Source organism: Cibotium barometz, chromosome 52 (genome assembly GCF_041138505.1).
Source record: "Cibotium barometz isolate CiBa-2024 chromosome 52, ASM4113850v1, whole genome shotgun sequence".
NCBI classification, from domain to species: domain Eukaryota; kingdom Viridiplantae; phylum Streptophyta; class Polypodiopsida; order Cyatheales; family Cibotiaceae; genus Cibotium; species Cibotium barometz.
Genome location: NC_141097.1, coordinates 26,110,653 through 26,116,964, shown reverse-complemented (window position 1 = coordinate 26,116,964; position 6,312 = coordinate 26,110,653).

The following is a 6,312-nucleotide window of genomic DNA, read 5'->3' as shown; positions in this document are numbered from 1 at the left end:
TTTGCTTGTTCTGGAAACAACCACTAAAGTTGCTACGATGAAGTGTGTAAGATGTATAAACATGAGTGTAAACCAACCCCTAAAGATGCTAAGGATGCCGAGGGTAAAGTTGGATGAAGTGCTCAAGGTGTATAAACATGAGTGCAAACCATATACTTAATCGACACAAGAGGAGACAAAGGGTGAAGTATGATGAAGTGCTTAAGATTTCTAAGCATGAGTGTAAACTAAAGAATTGAACGTAAGTGACAAAAAAACATTCGTAGTTGTAGGGGGCATTAATTAAAGAGAACTGCTAAAGGGTATCATATGTGGAGCTTGGAGACCCTATCAGATGTACAAGGACTCAAGTTGGATCGACCAAACGAGGACCCAAGTTGGTGAAGAGTTTGAGACCAAATGAGGACTCAAGTTGGTGAGGACTCAACACCAAATGGGGACTCAACTTGCCTACTTCAAGACACAAAACCATCTAGACCTAGAAGGGTTATGGGATAATAGACTCCTATAAGGATTCAACAGCATTAAATTGAACAATCTCCCAACAGATCGTCGTGCATTGAACAATCTCCCAACAGATCGTCGTGCAGCTAAATCAAATGCATGTTGGCACTCATTAGATCAAAAAAGGTGTTGTGAGATGAAGTGTATATATTCATCAATACATCAAATACAGGGTGGCAAGTCATTCCATTAGAAAAGGTGTCCCAAGGGTTGTGCCGTCTAATGTCTTAGGCGTCTTATGTCGATTGGTGTATGTGCAAGACCTTCGCCTTTCAACCGCCGACCTACAACAATAACACGAGAGACTGAACTGAGAATGAAGATCTTGAATGACTATGGAAACGAGATTAAATGTTTAATAAAAGCATGCAAGACAATGAGTATTGGCTGATGAATATTGGATTTGCAGTCGCGCGTCCTCATTCATGAACTTCGTCTAGTGTTCTTGCACGTTCGGCGCATGCAGCTTGGCACAGCGCAGTCCCATTTTAAACCAAATTTTGATGATTAGCAAAGCAAGGTGGTGGGTGGTTTAGCAGTTCAAGTCACTAGAAAAGGTTATACTGAAGAGCATAGTTCTGCAAATTAAGACAACGCTGTGCGTCGCCCGCAGGCGCCAACCAGACACAACCAAATACAAACTTGCTTCTTCCCGGACAAGTGTTTGTGGTGTTGTTAAGTGAATTGCCGTGATGTCAAGCAAAGACCTTTGCCTTTTTAAAGTTTAAAAAGGTTGGTTGTGCTCTTAGCACTATTAGAAGTGATCAGGCTTCCCGCGACATATCATATCATATATATATATATATGTTTGAATATATTCCACCTTCTCACACTAAGATATACTCCATCATGGACCTTTTGTTCTTAGCAAGATTGGTCAAAGTGGGGAAATGTCAAATCGGATCCTCTACAGTATAGATGTCTTTTGGACTTCTCAAGGGTCACACATGTCAATTATAACAATTCTTCCTTTTTATCACCCTTTAGTTTTTTAGCATTATGAATCACATATATAACCTTTTTTTTATATATACTCTTGGTCTTAATTATCTTTACACCAAGATGTGTACATTCTCAAACCAACAAATATGTTGGATTAATCAAAGGTGATTGACTATGGACTTTTCTAAAAAGTTCTCCCTTGTCTATCATTAATAAATTTTATTTCCCACAACAATGTCTTCTATAAAGAAATTATTTGCTCAAATTAGAGGATAAAGATTGCATGCATTATTGGAATGCCTTTTCGACACTTTGACTATATTCATTGATGAGTGAAAAAATGTGAGTAAAAAGCCTACCAACCTTTTATAGCTACGTTGTGTATATCCTTCACTACTAGAATCAATCAAAATCCAAAAACCATTGTCTTACAAAATTTTTAAATCTTAGCTTTTGTTATAGACATTATTTTAAACATTAATCTATTTACATACATTGATGATATAAAGATATTGCTATGTTGATGGGGACTCCTATATGTATGCATTTTGTTGAGTATGTCTAAATTTTTTTAAATATAGGTGCTTGTATTTTTGTTCATATACATGTGCATCTGCATGTGTTTATGTATATATATGCGTGTGCATGTAAGCATATATGTGTGGATGATGTTTGTTCATATACATGTGCATGTGCATGTGTTTATGTATATATATGCGTGTGCATGTAAGCATATATGCGTGGATAATGTTTGTTCTTATAAATCTATCCTAGGGAGAAAATCCAAAAAAGAGCGAAGAATCCATCATCACACACACGGGAGAGAACCCAATGCGCAATCATGAAATCTATTACTGATTTTCAACAGACAATTAGCAAAATTCAGCCCACACGCCCATGGGAAACCCACAAAAATGTGACAAAAAAGCCTAATTACCACATTCATGCTCAAAAAATGTCCTAAAAATTTAGGATAAATTCCTAAAAAATTATAGGAATGTAGGGAATCCTTTCTACCGAAAAATGACCGCAATAGCATGTGCTGTATTTTGGTAAAACAATTCGTAAAATTCTTATTTTAACCATAAAAATAGAGAGAGATAGCATTTTCACTCACAGAATTTCCTCGCAACATCAATATGTCCATCTAAGTCGAGAAGCACCACGTTCTGAGCACTGCCAATATTGATGTTCCCAATGCATAGACCACCAAAACAAACCAAAAAATATGACTTTTTTGTTTAGGAAATGTTTAAAATTTACCTTTAAAAATGATTAAAAATTATTATAATGAGAGAATGAAAAGAGGAGAAAAACACCAAAAATTAACTAGAGAAGGCTTTGATACCACTGTTAAAATCCCATAGATCTCTCTAGATAATCACTATACATAAACACGCATAATCCAGGTATATACTCATCCACCCGACCACCCTCGCGAGCCCAAGGGTGCACATATCAACATAATGAAGAACCACATACCTAACCTTGGTGTCCCATACCACCAAGAGGTATGCCTTCAATCGAGCAGCACATAGCCCTAGCATGAAATGGCAAGATAATAGATACTATGATCTACACAAGAGAACCCCTCTTGAGAGTGGCCCTTGCCCCTATTATATAGGAGAGCACTTAAGTGAATCTCGACCTTCCATTTCCAAAGTGACTCTTGACCTTCCATTTCCAGAGTGTCTCTTGGCCTTCCATTTCCAGAGTGACTCTTGGCCTTCCATTTCCAGAGTGACTCTTGGAATTCCATTTCCATGTATGACCCTTGGTTGTGAACTCTAAAGAAAGAGATTTCAACAAGTGAAAATGCCGATGAGATTACACCCATCAAAACATGCAGGCTATAGATAAAAGAAGTTTATCTAGACAACGCCTACATTAAAACTTTAAGTGAAGTCAAAAAATGAGATAGAGGATTGTCTTTGAATGTTGGAGTCAACATGCCAAGTGATGTAAGCAGGGAAACAATCGTGAGCCCAAATTATCTAATAAGATAATATATGCAACTTTTGATTAGGAATGGACCAATAGGAAGAGGGCTGGGTGCACATTTTTGACTTCTTTGACCCTAGGGGGCCTAGGCTTTGGTTTGCTAATGGGGCCTAATTACTACTCTTGTCCCCCTACCTCTTGGGCCCAAACTTAGAGGTCCCCCCACCTAGAATCGTGTAGATTAAAAACCTTAAAAATTTTTAATTTTTTAATTTTTTCCCAAAAGTGTGTATTCCCTCTCAAACTTCCCCCCAACGTACTCTAGGTTTGGAAATCTCATTTTTAACCTCTTTCTTCCTCTTCTAAGCTCTCCATCACTGTAGAAACTCCATACCTCTCAAGCTCTCTCCCTTGTCAAGCTCCCTCTCCCTCTTTCTTCCTTTTCTAAGCTCTCCATTGCTGCAGAAACTCCATTCCTCTCAAGCTCTCCCTCCTTTTCAAGCTCCCTCCCTCTCAATCTCCCTGTCTCTCTCTCTCTCAAGCTTCCTCCCTCTCCATTGCTGTAGAAACTCTATCCCTCTTTAGTTTACTCTAGGTTCAGGAAGCCTATTCGCAAACTCTTACCCTCTTTTGAGCTTTCCATTGCTGCACAGAAAACCCTGAACTTTCTCTCCTCTCCACTCCTCTGTTGTAAAACACGCTTTTCTTTTCCCTTCTTCTCTTTTCTTACCACCATGGCCTCTTCCACAGTAATGTGAAAAGACCTAGGGAGAAGGTGGAAGAGCTTGTGCTGCATAACACAAGAGATGAGAATGGAGTTTGGGCTCCAACAAGATTTAGGGTTGGGGGTTGGGTCTACATGCACCCAAGCTCTAAGGGACCACATCGAGTGCGTCAACTAGGGAATATGCTACATCATTGGAAGGGGCAGCTACAAGGCTTCAAGCATACTAAGAAGGAAGGACTAGTTGCCATAGTGCAACATGTGTATACCCTTGGAGACCTGTACATTCAAGGCCAACGACCAAGGTTTCCTTTAAATTGTTAATGTAACATAAACACAACTTTAACAACATGCTAATATTGGATTTTTTATTTCAAATTTCTTATGATCCTCCATTTTCTTATGTCTCTCTACAGATACTTTCCCCTCTATAATTATGTTGAGGAACAACCACTCCAAAGCCTCACTGGAGTTTTCTATGCTATGCATGCATCCATTAGAGAGGCAATGTTTGTATCTCAAGGCCCAAGTGATCTTGTAAAGAACAAGATCTTTTTCTTTTCTCACTCATATTTTGTAGATAAAAAAACCAGGTTTATTTGGCAAGCTAGAACAGATCCCCAACCCCCCTCTTAACAATCCCGAATGGCCCAAACCAGATGCTTGGACCATCTTATGCTTAAAGTTTAAGATGGTAAGTGATATCAAGACATCACTCAAGTTTTCAAAGGCATCTAGGTCAGTAGGGCTAAATTGGTTTTGTCCTTTACATGTTTTTGTGCACGCATTCAATTCCATGCCAATGCACCAAACAAAAACAATGTATATTTGTAAGGAGGTATGGTCTGACCTCATTCAAGGATTACTAGGAGAGGGTTGGGAGATTAATGAGGGGTCACATCAAGGTGATGTGTACAAGTGCAATGTAGTAGATTCTACAGTGTCTTTCACGTTCTTGAAGGCATGCTCTATTTTATACATGCGTCTGCACTACCAAAGATGGATGCAAAAGCACGGGACATGGATCCAACTTCAAGTCTCAGGAGAAGAAATTATGCCTATTGAGGTAGCTGTGATGATGCAAAATGGATGGATTGAGCGAGTGGAAGCAAGCAAGCATTGGATCCTAGCAGACCTGCGTCAACACTTTAGCATCATGGGCTTTGACAATGTGGAAGAGTCAAGTTTCAAGTTGATGAGAAGAAAGGTATATCTGATTCCACTACATGTCTAGAATTAACCCTTACACTTCCTGGTTATTATGCCACTTTCTATATTTTTAGAGATTGGAAAGTGTAAGGAGGGGACAACCATGGGAATTATGTATAGGGAAATTTTTATTTTTCCTTTGATTGCAGAGGGTGGTTGAAATTGATGCATTTGCAGGGAGAGGCGGTGGCAGCACAGACCAGCAAGCCAAGGTCCATGGACATGATGCTGCGTTGGTGCACTATCTTGGTTGGCTTCTTGTGGATGGCATCGCCATTATCCACAAGGACTACACCCCTCAATCTTCCTTCACTCTCCTCTTTCTCTAAGGTGCTCTGTGTAGCCTCTATGGCACAGAGCACCAAATTTATACTTCTGATTAAAAAATCCCTTGCCTTCGTCGATGTTTTTTGTTCTGGATTTAGGGGTAAGCTTCTTGCTCGTATAGGTAGCCCAATCACTCCTTGAGCACACTCTGCTCAATAACAAGAGAAGGAAGCTCAATATTGTAAGAAAGCTTCTGTCAAGATGATGTATCACTTCTTATTATGAATACAATACAATTTTTGCAAACTTATTTTCATCAAAGTATATCAGTGTTTTTTCTAGTTTGTATCATCAATATTTTTGTGAATGCATCAAAAATGACCCTGGGAGCCTAGGGAAGAGTGCCAGAAGAAGAACAGTGCAAATTTTGAGCCTGCAGAGTGGCGGTGTTGTAGAGCCCAAATTCGCACTGTTTTGGCACAGCTTCCTTAGTCCTTCAGGAGCAATTCTGATGCATTGGATGACAAATAATGTATTTTTACACATGATTAAAGGTATTTTATCTTGTAACTTACTGTTTTTCATAATCAATATACTCAACTTCATTATAAATGCATCAGAAATGATTCTGAGTGGCTAGGGGAGCAGTGCCAAAACAGTGCGAATTTTGAGCCTACACTGCTGCTGTAGAGCCCAAATTCGCACTGTTCTGGCATAGCTTCTCC